At 34.7% G+C, this 16,762-nt stretch overlaps 1 protein-coding gene across 1 annotated transcript in view; it reads right to left on the bottom strand.

The window, feature by feature from the left end:
* BRINP3 (BMP/retinoic acid inducible neural specific 3) overlaps positions 1-16,762 on the bottom strand; it is a 523,484-nt gene that overhangs the window by 472,117 nt on the left and 34,605 nt on the right. Inside the window, exon 3 of the mRNA XM_064370415.1 lies at positions 6,393-6,480. The gene's annotated coding sequence lies outside the window, so the exon portion shown is untranslated. The remainder of the gene's footprint in view (positions 1-6,392; positions 6,481-16,762) is intronic.

Consider the following 16,762-nt stretch of genomic DNA (forward strand, 5'->3'; position numbering starts at 1 on the left):
TCAAATCACAGTGCTTGAGGGTGAATCATGGTTCAAACACTTGTTTGTTTTCTGATTTGGGGAAAGTTAATTATATCATCAAACCTTAAATTCATGAACTATAAAATGAAGTTAGTAAATCCCCTAAGTCATAGGATTATTAAGGAGTTTCCATGAGGTAAGACATAGAAAACTCTCAGTGCATCTGAAGGCACTTAATGAACTGCCCAATACATGTTTATTTTTATTAGAAAACATCTGTAGAGTTTATCTTTGATGTAAGTATCTAGAGGTATTTCACATTTTTTTATTTTAAAATACATATAAATTTTGCAATTTAATTAAATATATGTTTCACTAAAAATGTAGTAATAGCCAGTCTTGGGATTGTTCAACATGAATCACTTCCTCTAAAGATGCCAACCAATAACCTGCACAAATTCATTCACATTCTGTAAAATGGTAGTTTCCACTTTTTAAAAGTCAAACTTCTGGTCTCCTGACTAGACCAAAAAGGAATCAAGAACGAGAGACTAAGAAAAACTGCAGTTGGAGAAATAAAATAAAAAAGTTAACCAAGAATGATTATCCTTATAGTTATGCTCTAAACCTCCACAAAATTTAATCAGGAAAGAAGAGCTCAGGCCCATACTTTTAGACTATTTATTACTTTTTTTTTCTTATTTTACAGTCCTCATTATTAATAACTGTTAATTATAAAATCACATCATGGGGCATATTTATGATAGTAAGAAGCTTGATAGATCATACAACAAGATGGATATACATACAGATAAAAGTTGAGGCCACATAATCTTTCTAGTACCCAGTATTAATTACCTGAAATACATTAAGAACAAGCATTTCATAAACACTTCTTGCTATATGATTGTGATGCGATTTTAAAATAAAAGCAGAAAAAACTTCAAAAACTAATCTGAAAGTAATAAATGTCCAGAAAATAGCAATATATGTGTTTTCATACCCTGAATTCATCAAAATAGTATATGCAAATAAATATTAAAAATGCTTTCATGCTTCAAGAAGTGGTAAAATGAGTCAGTGAACTCTGTATTAGGAAGCAATAGTAGTTTTTAAAGAAGGTTTATTCAAATAATTAATAAAATCTGGAATAAAGTCACCTGAAATTTTTAGGTAGCAGATCTTTGGTACTTAATCCTTTGATTTATAAATATAATACAATATATTTAATATTATCATATTAAAGTGGCATGAAAACTCACATGAGGAATAGACTACCATAATTTCTGTAGTCTTTCAACAGATAACGGTTTTCTTATGGGTAGCTATATTTATTTCTATCCAGTTAGAAGTCCTTGGTTATGAACAGATAATAAATGAATGCCCTTGACATGAACATCAAGAATAGACTTCACACTGAAAATTTCCTCATTCTTTTATTCCAGTATTTACCATCCAGTAATATAATGTTCCTTTCTACTTTTCTGAAGAAGTTAGGTTTTTACTTCAAATTATTGAATATAATTTTCCTTCAATATCAGCTTCCCATATACTTTCTACTTCTGCACTTGGCTAGACATTTCAAAGGTGCTATAATCAGTTTGGACATAAGTTTGACTTCAAATCTTTTTTAAAGGAAGAGACCTCTGCTTTCACCTGTAATATACACAGAACTTGAATATCATCACAAAACTTGAATTTGGAAATCCGTGAGTTTTCCTGGATCCATTACAGAACTGAGGTAGCAGTGCAAACCTCGCTACAAACTTTGGAGAGACAAGTGAATCATAAAATTCACAATCAAAATCTATTAAAAAAAAAAAAGAAAGACCTAAAATCAACTACCTAAGCCTCCACGAGAGAAAACTACAAAAAGAGTAGCAAATATATCCCAAACCATGTAGAGGAAAGAAAATATTTTCAAAAAGGAGAAAGTGATTATATTGTAACAGAAAAACAATAGAGAAAATCAGGAAAACAAAAGCTAATTCCTCATAAGTTAAATTAAACGAATAAATTAAAACAATAATAAGAACAAATAAACACACACACACTGACCTATATCAGAAAAAGAGGTGGAGTCTTCTGATTCGTGGACATTACAAGGGTAGTATGGTAATACTATAAATAACTCTATGCCTGAACATTTGCTAACATATATAAAAATGACTTGTTCAATGATACATACAAACTACCAAACCTTACTCAAGGAAGAAGAGATAATCTGAATAGCTTTGTATGTATTAAAGAAATTAAGAACCAACAATATTCCAAAACCAAAACATCATGTTTAAATATTGGTGAATTTTCTCAAGCATTTAAGAAAAACTAACACCAATCTTTAATGTCTTTCAGAAAATACAGAGGGAGCAATTCCTAAACATTCTTATAAGCCGACATTACCTAAATACCAAAACCAGGTAAGTACATTACAAGAAAAGAAACTAAAGATCAATGCCTATCATGATTATAGAAGTAAATATTCTTAACCCATTATTAAATAAATAGAACCTTGCAGTACATCAAAAGGATTAGATAGCATGCCAAGTGGAGTCATTTCAGAAATGCAATACTATTTAAACATTCAAAAATTGATAAATAGATTAATCACATTAAACTAAAATAAATGACATGCCATATCAATAGATGGAGAAAAAGTACTTGGCAAAATTTATAAAAGTCGTAGAAGAAAACATAGGAGAAAATCTGTGTACTCTTGTGTTTGGTTGTCTTTTATTTTTTAATCTAGATCAAACATGCAAGCTATGAAAGAAAATACTTTTGAGATGGGTGCTATTTAAAAAGTCACTGCAGTATTATTGAAGAAACACAATAAAGAAAAACTAAGAAAACAAACCACTCTTTGTAGCAGTTTTCCAAAATAATGTCAACATTTATTCCATAGATCTTATTTTCATCTATTCATAATTTATATGCTTGATTATGTATAGTGTTTACTCAGTTATGCTTATTTTACTTGTGATTTATTCATGTATCTCATGTATATATTGACTGACTTTTGATACTGACAGTAAAGACCAGTCAGATTAAATTCATTGCTTAGAAATTGTGGTAATAACAAATGCTATTCTTTAACTGTATTCATTCTTCTATTTGCAAATGGTAAAATGAACTCTACACCTGGAATTAATTTTGGATATATGCTGTGATTTCAATAATGAAATTTAAACAAAAACACATCACTTCTCAGTGAAAACTTCAAACACAGTGAACAATTAAGGTCTTTCTCCATTGATAACCAAAGTTCCTTACTCCTTACAATGTGTACTGAAACCTACCTAATCCTGACCTTTTATCTCTCTAGCAATATCTGCCAAGTGGTCTCTCCCTCGGTCTCTCTGCTCAGCCATACGATCTCCTCACTCTGCGTGTATATGAAGTTCTCTCATCAAGGCATTTGTGATTGTTGTCCTCGCCTCTTTCGCTTCCTTCAGGTTTCTTCTCAAGTATCACATTATCGGCTTTATTTTCAGTACCATTCAATGTGTATTAATTAGTGACCATGTTTATGTATTTTATTTATTTTCTCTCTTTGTTATATTCTGGGAGAATTTATCAGTATTCTCTTCTAATCAGTACTCTCTCTCTTTTTTTTTTTTTTTTAACAATGTCTATTCTTTAAAATTATTTGGTCTCTTAAGTGCTTTTATCTTTTCTTTTTAAATGTCAATTTCTGCCATTTTTATTTTCAAAATTTCTTTGATTATTTTTGTACTGACTTATTCCTGTTACATCTCTGCCTGTTGTAAATTTTTGTTAATATAATGTCTATTTATTATATCCCATGCACCTATCTGAACATCCTAAATATACTTTATTTTAAATTTTTATGAGTGCTTGAGTGCCATGTAAAATTAATATGATTTCATGTATTAATAATTAATTTTGCTGATTGTCTCAGAAATAAATTTATTTTGAAGTTTAGATAAATTTTCTTGGATATAATTTCATTTTAAATTATGCATTCTTTATTACATGTAACTTTGTAATTTTCTGCCTTGTAGTACCTGGTCTAAATCGAAGTTCACAGGAGTTTTAGAGCTCCTTCTCAGCTGTCTTCCCAAGGACACTACAGATTCAATCACTGACTACACAGGTGGTATAGTAGGCAGAATAATGGCTCCCAAATGATACTCAAATCTTAATCTCTGCAACCTCTCATTTTACGTGACAAATGATGATTTTGTATATGAAATTAACATTGTTGGTAAATTGACCTAAGCGGTGGGAGATCATCCTGGATTATCTGGAGAGCTTAATATCACAAGGGTTCTCATGATGAGAGAACCAGAGAGATGAGTGTGAGAAGGACTCAGCCAATTTTGCTGGCTTTGAAAATGAAGAAATGGTGACATGAGCCACAGAATTTGGCACCTTTGAAAGGGGGAACAAAACAGAAGTTTCTTCCCTGGAGTCTCCAGAAAAGAGTATGTCTTGGTTTTAGGTCAATGAGACCCATTTTCAGATTTATGATCTCCAGAACTACAAGATACTAGACTTATATGGTTCTAACCACAAAGTTTACAGTAATTTGTTACAATAGCAAGAGAAAAGTGTTATGTTAGCTGCAGCATAGCTCAGATTCTGCCTGAAAGCCTGATCCCTTCTCAACACTTGTCTTATTTCCCTAGGTATGGAGATTCCATTAGCAATTGTAGCCATCTGCCAATGGCTATTTCCTATCATCCATTATTTCCCTAAATTTGTATAATACTTTCAGTTAGTTGTGTGTTATTATTCATATATTTTGGATGAAGACAGTGAAGCTCAAAATTTCTTACCAAAATTTCAAGATTCAGCAAAGGCTAGATGCAGGATTTTAACTCAGGTCTTCTATCCAAGTCAAAGTACTCATTTCCCTACTATGAAAAATAAAGTTTCAGCTTGTGCAAAAAAGTTAAAAAAGAAAGAAATTAAAAGCTGACACTTTTACCCTCTTGTACTTTCTTCATATGTGTTATCAAATAGCCATACACTTGTGTGTAGCACTAATAGGAAAAATTATAATGTTGTTATTGTGTGATGATATCGAATTTGATTAAAATTATTATACTTCTATTTTCTTTTAATTTTTTAGAGATACTCAAATATCATTTTGTAGAATTACAAATGTATTCAAGAGGTACCTTCAACATGTCTGTTTCTATATCAGTAAGCCTCGGGATTCACCACGGACTTCTCACCTCATCCATTTCAGTGAACTTCTGTGATCCGTAGGACGACCAACATCAACAGATAAGAAAACAGGTGTAGAAACCAAAATACTTTTGCTCTGAGATAAGAAGTCACAATTACTTCTCATCAGTGCTGCTTCACTAAGTCCCCTTTTTTCCAGAGCTCTGGAGTCTGCTTAAGTGGACTTAAAGGAGTTACAAGTTCTTGATAAATCATAAATGCTTGCAGGCAAAGACAATGTGTTAATCAATTTGTATTCCCTGAATCTAGCTCAGTGCTTGAATAAGGTGTCCAGTGAAACTTGTAGAAAGAACACATGTTGAATGAAGTCTTGCTCCTGCATGTCTTTGCGGAACTATCCTGTGAAGTTTCTGACTAAATGTAATATTATTTATAAGTCCCTCATTACTTAGTAGGACACTGATTACTAATTTTGTGTTTCTGAATATGGCAGTAGGACCTGAATTTAACTCGTATAATTGAAAATTAATAGCATGGCTTTAAGCAATGCTGAAGCATAAACGCAAAATTAATATCTGTCAAACTAAATGGAAAAAGGAAAAAAATCTTCTAATTTGGTCTAGTCAAAATAATCCCTAACTTTTCTTCTTCTGCTTTTCGATATTGCATGTGAACAGAGATTTCCTAGAGAGCAGTGGGAAATATGTAAAGTTATAAAGTTTCACGTTGAATTTAAATTTTGGCCAGCTCCTATAATATTTATTATTTTTGTCTGAATTGCCTTGTAGCTATGAAAACTGATTTTTCACTTGAAGGCAGCTCCTACTCAGGAACCGATTTTTTGATTGAATGCATTAGGAAAACTCATTAGTATAATTATGGAAAGGTGTTTCATAGCCTTGGGATATTTTCTTTTGTTCAAAGAAGATAGTGTCTCTAAGAGACAAACATATAAAGCATATAATTCAGTTTAAGGAATAAATATTTGTGAAATATTGAAAGCTGAACACTTTGGGATATTAGTGTAAGAATTGTTCATTGAGAATACTTTTACATCTCATTATTAATATTTTTCTCTAAAATGTAAAATATGAACTGTGATACAAATAATGTTTTGAAACAATCATTAGTAAGGAAAATGCAAAGCTTAAAACAGGCAGAGAAACCAAAGAGTTACCTGATAAAATCTCACACAATATCATTTTTATTATTCATTTTCCTCTTGAAGCATTAAGTATCATTTATTAATTTTCATAAAATAAAACATTACTCACTGGCCAGGCCTGCTGACTCATGCCTGTAATTCCAGCACTTAGGATGCAAGGCAGGCAGATCACTTGAACCCAGGAGTTGGAAACCAGCCTGAGGAAGACAGTGAGAACTTGTGTTTATTATTGTTTTTTAAAAATATATTTCTTGGAGCTTCTTTCTAATTGCTTCCTTACTTTTTAAAAAGTCACAACATTCCTTCATTTATACAAGGTGGTTCTAAATTCCTTCTGCAATTTTTTTGATTCCCAAAAAACATGTAGATAATAGCTATTAATAAGAAGAAATCGGATTTTTCTTCTATTTTGTATCAGTCAAAAATATCATTTTAAGAACTTAATGAGAAGTATTCAATATATGTTTATCAGAACATTTTACACAACTTTCAAATGATGAAATACCATTAGTCTAAACTAGTAGAGGAAGGATAGTACTACCGGATTAACATCATACTTTTAATTATTAGATACACATGAGAAAAGGCAAATAAAGTAAAACGTAAGTAAAGGGACTCTTCCAAAGTCAATGTCTATGACCTAATTAAGATATGACAAGTGAAGAGAAACAAATGAATATAAATAGCAGTTGTGTGTTTCCATGTGAAATATACGGAAGCAAGTGAATACTAGTACTCTGCTCGCCACTAGGATAACACGTAAAGACACAATCACTTTGATCATTCAAATAATTAAACTCATATTTTATCCATACTCGGTTTCTATCAATCCCACTTCGTAAATGGATTTCAAATTCTTTCCACCCTCTGTATCTTCACCACCACCATTTTCTTAGCTACCATAATTTCTAATCTTGGGTAGTCATGCATTGCCCTGAGAAGAATCACTTTATAGAGAAACGGGAAAGAAGTTTGCATAACAGATAAATAAATCTTAGACAGGGATAAATATAAAAAATAATGTCTAAATGTGTTTTTATAAGTGTTTTAGGTAAAAAACACAAAGTTCTTTTAACTTAACTCAGTCAAAGTGAATACAGATAATACTCCATTTAATAAACTAAAAATGTATGTTTTTCTATGTTTTTAACACCTCTGGAATTGAGACATGTCTTTTAATTAATGCTATTATAGTTTATAAAGCATAATAATTCCAGTATTTGCATATAACATTGCCTCACCTTTTCTAACTGCTAACATTTCCACCTGGAAGAAAATTTTATTATCAAATTTCAGAAATAATGTACACAGTAGCCACATAAATAGGCTTTGGATCACAAAAATCATAAAGTACTCCCGTATTGGCCTTCCACTATCCAAACGTTTTAAACCTGCCCAGAACGTTCAGTAGAAGTAGAAGCAGTCAATGGTGTGGTGGTAAGAACATGGACTCTGAATCATGTTGCTTAGAGAATGTGCTAGATGTGTCAGGTGGCAAGACACTTAACTCTCTGTGTCAGCAAACTCAGATCACAATAATTATTTCAATGTATTTTTGAAGATTAACAGATTTCATATAACAATGTCTAATGGATAATACGTACTCTATATTTTAATACTGATTACATATGTTCAAGTGAGGATTTAAGGCCCCATTAGAAATTTAGGCAATTAGTTAACATTCTTAATCCATTTCTCTTTTCAATCAACATATACAGTCAGAGTGATTTTCAAAGCACAATTGCTGAAGACATAGTATTTGCCCTGTTTTAGAGTAGCAATATAATGAGAGAACCAAAGTTAAAAAAACAAATGTAAGTGAATTTTAGTGTTGATAAAATTATGCTACACTAAGAATTATGCCTATATTAAGGTAAAGTAATAAACTATAAAATTGTTTAACAACATTTTTATTCCAATTGTTTTCATTCCAATTCCTTTTTGAATTAAAACCTGCAAAAATTGGTGGGGTTCAGTGGCTCATGCCTGTAATCCCAGTACTTTGTGAGGCCAAGGCAGGCAGATCACCTGAGGTCAGAAGTTTGAGACCAGCCTGACCAATATGATAAAATTCTGTCTCTCCTAAAAATACAAGAATTAGCCAGGGATGGTGGTATGTGCCTGTAGCCCCAGCTACTCAAGAGGCTGAGGAAGGAGAATCACTTGAACCAGGCAGGAGGTGGATGCAGTGAGACTCTCACCCAGCCTGGGTGACAAGGTGAGAGTCTATCTCAAAAAAAAAAGGAGAAAAAGTAAAAACTATTAATCTAAACTTCATAGTGTCTTTTAAAGAAGCTACACATACAAATTCTTAGTTTCTTCCAAGTTTTTAAGTTTTCATTTTTAATTTCTGTATTAAAATGCTTTTTATACTGCTATAAAGAATACCTGAGCCTGGGTAATTTATAAGACATTTCTTACATGTCCTCAGAAGAGAGCCTGTGCTAAGGGCTCTCTCATTTATAAACCATCATATCTCCTGAGAACTCATTATCACTAGAACAGCACTGGGGGAACCACCCTCTTAAACCAATCACCTGCCACCAGGTCCTTCCCTCCACAGGTAGGCATTACAATTCAAGAGGAGACGTGGGTGGAGACCCAGCCAAATCATATCAGTCTCCAAGACATGAACTTCTCTGTGCTTTGTGTAACATATAACGTGCTCCAATGTTACTTTTAGTTAATGTTTACATCACATAAAAAATTTACTAGTCTTTTCTGATTGCAAAATTTTTAAGCATAACATTTTTATAAACTTTGCATGTGAATTTTAACTTTACTACAAGTTTCAAATACCTTCAGTACTTCTTCTAGGAATAAGTCTAAACATTTCCACACACTCACATTTTTATTAAGGAATGAGGCTAAATTGTGTTTATATACTCAAAATTGTGCAAAAATAAACATCTTATTAGTAATTATGGGAAAAGAAAACAAGATACAAACAAAAAAAGCACCTTTGTCATGTCTAAGAAAAAAGTTTTTCTATGCTCAAGCCCAGTGATTTTGCTAAGCTAAGGTTTTTGTTGTAATTAGTTTATTTTGATTTATTTTGATATTTAAAGTCCTTCTTATCTACATTAAGAACTCACTGAAATCAAATTGTTAATCATGATGTTAAAAAATATGTGAAAAACAATTTTGTGTTCAAATATAATTCTCCACCAACTTATGAAGCAACTAGGTTCTAAGAAGCAGGATTTATGCCATGCTACTGCTTTAGAGGTCATGAATTCAAATGTGAAAGTATCACTGAAATTTAAAAATTTAATAACTTAATCACCTTCATTTAGTTCAGTATTAATTCTATTAAGAAAAAGTCCAGAAATGCATATTTGTTATTGAATTAGCAGAGCTAAATTGATACATCTAAATAATAATCTCTTAATAAAGCCTGAGGTAATACCTATTATGCCTCAATGGAAAGCAATCACATTGAAAAAGGCAATATCCTCCTGGGAACAATTTTTTTTTTCTTTTCAATACTATTCCCCAGAGTCTCATTATAAGGCAAGTTTTCTTATTATAATGCAAACATAAATTGTATAAACAATCAAGAAATGCATGTTTCCCGGCACTTTGGAAGGCCGAGGCGGGTGGATCACGAGGTCAAGAGATCGAGACCATCCTGGTCAACATGGTGAAACCCTGTCTCTACTAATACAAAAAATTAGCTGGGCATGGTGGTGTGTGCCTGTAATCCCAGCTACTCAGGAGGCTGAGGCAGGAGAATTGCCTCAACCCAGGAGGCGGAGGTTGCGGTGAGCCGAGATCGCACCATTGCACTCCAGCCTGGGTAACGAGCAAAACTCCGTCTCAAAAAAAAAAAAAAAGAAATGCATGTTTCCAGGAAAAAAAGAAAACAAGAATAAAAGAAAATCATATGGTGACGTAAAACATATAAAAACAACATCCAGGCTGACAGACTGTTAGCAGAATGGGAATACTCCTAATGGCCTTTGGAACTTAGTATTTAACCATTATTTTGGTAACTTTCTCACAAGTGTGATGGTTAATACTGAGTGTCAACTTGATTGGATTGAAGGATGCAAAGTATTGATCCTGGGTGTGTCTGTGAGGGTGCTGCCAATTTGATTCAGAGGGCTGTGAAAGGCAGACCCACCCTTAATGTGGATGGGCACAATCTAATCAGCTGCCAGTGTGGCCAGAATAAAACTCGAGCAAAAGAACATGAAAAGACTAGACTGGCTTAGTTTCTCAGCCTACATCTTTCTCCTGTGCTGATGTTTCTTGCCCTCAAACATGGATTTCAAGTTCTTTAGCTTTAGAACTGGGACTGGCTTCCTCGCTCCACAGCTTGCAGACAGCCTATTGTGGAACCTTGTGATCATGTAAGTTAATACTCCTTAATAAACTCCCCTTTATATGTATGAATCTATCCTATTAGCCCTGTATCTCTAGAGAACCCTGACTAATATAGATTTTGTTATGAAGAGTGTTTCTAGAGGAAGAGAATATTAAAGGTGGAGTTCTACATTGGTTTGGGGGTTTCTGGAGTTGACTGCTTAAAATGATTAGACTAAAAATGCTAAGGACTCTACTTCCAATAGTATGGAGAATACTGAGAGTCCTTGGCATGAACTATTTAGAGAGTTATGCAAAGTAAGTGTATGTGATAGTTCTGATTCACTACTCATGAGAGGTAAGGAGTTTAGTGACTCTTCTAAGTTCTCTGGACAAAGTGATGAAAGAAAATGATAAACTCAGGGATTCTAACGCCCTGATACTGAGCCTCAAATCTGCTAATATTGCCCTGAGTGAGAGTCTTATCTTCTGTAAGAAAGAGCAAAAATTGTTAAAAATCAGACACCAGCTCTTATCATGCAGGGCTGACCTGCAGTGAAAGATGCATGCACAGCCTCACCAGGTGTCTACTATTAATGTGAGGGCATTGACTGAAAAAGAATTGAACCCTGAAACTTAGAATGGGGACGGGAGGACCCTGATGGAGCTGGGGAACACGGAACTTGCAAATTCTGATGAACCTTTTTTGCCACCTTCCCATCCCAGGAAGTGGCAACATTCCCTCCCTGACCCACCCTGCTATCAGCCTTTCCACCTTTGTCTGAGGAGATAAACCCTGTGCTGCCTGAGGCAACAGAGATGGTCTCCCCTGAGGTAGTTGCCAGGCAAGATAATGCTGATTCTCTTCAGAAGCCCCTACAACATCCCTGTTTGCCTCTGGATCTATAACTAGACTAAAGTCCCAGTGAGCTTACAGAGGTGAGGTTGAGAGTGTGACCCGGAAGGGGTGTCCTACACCTGAAAAGAACTGCTTGAATTTTCTAATTTACATAAGCAGAAATCTGGAGAACAGACATGGGAATGGATATTAAGAGTGTGGGATGATGGTGGAAGAAACATAGAGTCATATCAGGCTGAATTAATGATTTGCACTCACTAAGTAGGGATTCTGCATTTAATGTTGCAGCTCAGGGAGTTAAAAAAGGTTCTATTAGTTTATTTGCTTGGTTAGCTGAAATATGGATTAAAAGATAGCCCACTGTGAGAGAGCTTGAAATGCCTAATCTTCCTTGGTTTGATATAGAGGAAAGGACCTAAAGTCTTAGGGAGTTTGGGATGCTGGAGTGGATTAGTCACTTTAGACCTACTCATCTCAGCTGAGAGGGTCCAGAAAATATACTTTTGACCAATGCATTGTGAAATAGATTTGTGAGGGTAGCACCTGCATCTTTGAAGAGCCCTGTAATTGCTCTTCTCTATATGCCATATTTAATAGTGGGAATCGCAGTCACTCAACTACAAAATTTAAATGCAATGGGAATAACTGGATCCCAAGGTGGCAGGATCCAAGTAGCAGCACTCAACCATCAAAGGCAAGGTGGGTGTAGCTACTGTAATGAACAGCAAAGGCAAAGCAGCAATTAAGAGTACTCAGACTTCTGTAGAGCTCTAGCATTGGCTAATTAATAAATGAAATCAATAGGAAGCCTACTGCATTCCTACTTAATCTATATAAGCAGAAACCTTCCAGCTCGAATGGACAAGAGACTCATTTCAATTATAAAATCAGAGAATCATGGCCCCTCAATCAATTTCTAGATTTGAGCCAGTTTACAGACCCAGAACTCTTTGAGCGAAGGGGAGACTGCATCCCCTTGAGAATGGACCCCACTACAGTATGGACAATTTATGCTGTTACTCTTTCTCCCATTCTTTTCAAGGACACCTCTACTCTTTTTCCAGGATAACTGTGCATTCGGAAAAGGGAAGTATTCAATATTTGGGGGACTACAGGACACTGGCTCTGAACTGACATTGATTCCAGTGGACCTGAAACATCACTGTGGTCCTCCAGTTACTGCAGGGGCTTGTGGAGGTTAGGTGATTTATGGAATTTTAGCTCAGGTGTGACTTACAGTGGGTCCAGGGGGTTCCCAGACTCATCCTGTGGTCATTTCCCCAGTGCCAGAATGCATAATTGGCATAGACATACTTAGCGGCTGGCAGAACCACCACTTTGGCTCTCTGATTGATAGGGTAAGGGCTATTATGGTGGAAAAGGCCAAATGGAAAACATTAGAGCTGTCTCTACCTAGAAAAATGTAAATCAAAAACAATATCTCATCTCTGGAGGGATTGTGGAGATTAGCACAACCATAAAGACTTGAAAGACCCACCGAATCCCCGTTCAGCTCTCCTACTTGGACCGTGCAGAAGACATAGGGATCTTGGAGAATGACATTGGATTATCATAAGTTTAACCAAGTGGTGACTCCAATTGTAGCTGCTGTAGAAGGTGTGGTTTCATTGAGCAAATTAACACATCTCCTGGTACCTGGTATGCAGCCATTGATTTGGCAAATTTTTTTTCTTCATTTCTGTTCATAAGACTCACCAGAAGCAATTTGTCTTCAGCTGGCAAGGCCAGCAATATACCTTTCCTGTCCTACCTGAGGGGTATATCAACTCTCAGGCTTTGTGTCATACTCTTGTTCAAAGACACTTTGATCTCTTTTTGCTTTCACAAGATATTACACTTGTCCATTACATATATGACATTATGCTGATTGGATCAAGTGAGCAAAAAATAACAAACACACTAGACTTATTGGTGAGACATTTGCATGTCAGAGAATGGGAACTAAATCTGACTAAAAATTAGGGACCTTCTACCTCAGTAGAATTTCTAGCTGTCCAGTGGTGTGGGACCTGTTGAGACACTTCTTCCAAGGTGAAGGATAAATTGCTGCATTTGGCCCTGCCTACATCAAAGAAAGAGGCACAGAGCCTAGGGGGGCCTATTTAGATTGTGAAGGGAACACATTCCTTAGTTGGGTGTGTTACTATGACCCATTTATTTAGTAACCTGAAAGGCTTCCAAATTTACTTTACAAACTGCCCTGAAAGATTTCCTCATGTAATTCCTATTATTATTTATTGTAAATGAGTAGGGAAAATCAGATTTATTTTGCTTTAATCTGCACCAAGACTTTTTGATACCTGAGAAAAACTAATCTGCTTATTTGAGTAACTTGAGTGATTTTGTAAGAGGCAGCTTATTTCATTCCTGTTAATGAATTCAGAGCTTGTAGTAGATCTGTGTAGAGAAAGAAAATTTAGACAGCAAAGACCTAAGTCAAAAAGGTGGAATTTCATTTTATGCTATGGTAGAAGATTTGGTTACACTATTGCTTGCTATTTGTGACTCAGACTCAGAGCAAATGGGAGAAAACATTTAACATTTAGAAAGTTGTAAGCTGTTTCTTTTCTTGTGAGCTTTTTTTTTCTTTAACTCCCATATAAGATGAATTAACTGACAATAGAGCTGACTAGTTTATAACCAAAAGGTAGAAAAGAACACAGCTATACTAAGAGAATAATTTAACCTTTGCGGGGAGGATGTATTTTTCCTCTCCCTTGCTAACCACCCCACAGGTTACACTTTGAATAATAAGAAATCTAGAGGAAGAGTTGGTACACATGTTCTGCAAAACCCATCAGGAATTCAGCACCTTCCATCTTTATGCTCTGATCTCCTTAGTATATGGATTTAGTCCTCTTAGTTAAAAAATTAAATATTTTATTCTGAATTGTAGACAGAGAAAGGAAATAAATGAAAAAGACCAAAGAGTACATGCCTGCTGGGTCTAGGCTTTTTAACAGATTTTCCATTCTGCTATTTCTGCTTGTATATTATAGTCTAGAAATGCCTCACACTGCTGCCCTACTTAGTAGGGAAGCTGGAAAGCTGAGAGCTTCAGGCAGAAGATATTATTACCAAAGACTACTGTACGGTTCTGTTAAGGGAAAATGTTGAGGACAATAATTGGGCACCACTGTCCCCACAACTTCTAAATTTCAGATGTTTTGTGTGTATAATAAAAGGATTGAACTAGAAGACATCTAACATTTCACTCATCTCTAAAAGTGTATCTTCTAAACGTGTGTCTTTAGCATAACGTTTATCTGTGAGACAACAGTGAAGAGAGAGAAGTGAGGAGACGTACTTTTGAATGACTACAATTGAAGCCACTTTCTTTGGTACTGCTTTCTGCACTTTCGCAGATAACACTCCTCCATCGATTTCCATTAACTTTTAATGTTCTAAGTTTCGTTATTTCTAATAGTTGTGTCGCATTTTTTAAAAATCCCAATTTCGGCATCTTATTTGTTGACCACCACCTCCAAACTTTTCAGCAGACATAATCTAATAACGTTTCTCCAACAATTACTTTACTTCAAACAGCACTTTTAAATCCACTGACCTCACCAAATTATTGTTGCTGTTTTCTCGTGAGGTCTCTTTTCTCATTACGAAAACCCAACATTATAAGCTGATTGCATTCAGCCTTAAGTTAATTTACTTTACCTTATCTCTCTCTCATTTATAGACACGTAGAAAAAAAGAAAATCTGGTTTAACCTTACTATTTACTTCCTCTGAGACTACATTGTTCCCAAACCCATGGTATAGGTAAACACACCTGAAGAAAACTTCATAACCATTCTGACCAGGTCCTCAAAGATATACAGAATACTTAGCATTTTTCTCCAATGTGTTGTATTTAAGATAATTATTTCAAAAGTTTTATTCTGTACTTATTCAACTAATTCTTCTTACTTTCAATGGATTACCTACCATCGTATTTCCCTGAGAAAGTAGAATTAATCAAACTCACAAACCTACTTCTATACCACAATACCCTAAAGTCTATTCTCTTCATAACTGCCAGAGATGTTCTGAAAATCTGAGTTCAATAACTCCATATCAAAAACCCTCTAGTCATTCCACGACATTGAAAAAAAATGAATATTTATCACCACCACATTTGACAGCTTCTCTATGACCTCATCTCTGATCATCATGGTTTATTCTACTCTAGGCATGCAAAACTTTTTTGGTGTTCCTGAGACAAGCCAAGGTTGTTCAAGCTTCAGAATGTTCATCCCTGCAGTCCCTTATGCCTGAAACACTTTTCACATAGATCTTTACACTGGAACTACTTTGCCTCATTATTCAGATCTCTACCCAAGTGAAATATTCTTCAGTGGGTCCTCCCTGACTTTCATAATGACTCTGCCGTTTGGCATTTTTTAGCCCAGCATCTGCCTTCATATTATTTCAAAGCAATATCACTACCTGATTTTTTTTTCTTTTTGTCTCACCAGGCTTTAGGCTCCTGAAGGTCAGAGCCTCTATCTTTTTCCTCTTATTCTCCAGTTTTCTTAGGAGCACCTGACACACAGCTGGCACTCAATAAATATTTGTCAAATGAATGAATGACAGAGTGAACACCAATCACAACAGTGACTAAGATAAACAGCTTACCATATAGCGTGGACGATTCTAAGACCTTACACGCATCAGTTCACTCAATTTTCAACACCACTTTTGAGATGAGTAATTATTCCTATTTTATATCTGAGAAATTGAAGCTTAGAGAATTTAAATAACTTGTCCTTTATGACATATAATATGAATTTGATCATCTGTTACTTAGGAAAACATCTTTATAAGCTTTTTGTTATGAAAACTAAATCTCTCTAAACTGGTTCAGAGAGGCAAAGAAGTGAAACAAGGTTTCTGGTCTCTTCAGCGTAAGACGCAATGAGAATATTTCCTAACAGAAATCTAAGGAGACAAAGTGTAATTGACCTTCAAATTTGAAGAAGGGCCTTGACAAAGTAAACTGACTCCAGGAACATATAATGACAATGTATATCTGAGCATGCACTGCTAAGAAAAACAGATGTAAAATATTCAATTTTTTTCTCATAATATAATGTATAGTAACCTTCCCCTATTTTTTTCAAAATTTTGAAGACAACATTACACATAATATTTTTATGTTAGTGGTAATCTAATGGAAATAAGAGGTAGACAGTGACAAGTTTAGAACTGAACATTTAAGAGAGAAATATTTATTCCTCAGCCCCTGTCCACTTTGAAGCCTGTGGCCAATGAGGTAATCTTTGCAACTTATCCCAGGAG

Source organism: Aotus nancymaae, unplaced genomic scaffold (assembly GCF_030222135.1).
Source record: "Aotus nancymaae isolate 86718 unplaced genomic scaffold, 86718_ANA_hifiasm-v0.15.2.pri h1tg000108l, whole genome shotgun sequence".
NCBI lineage: Eukaryota > Metazoa > Chordata > Mammalia > Primates > Aotidae > Aotus > Aotus nancymaae.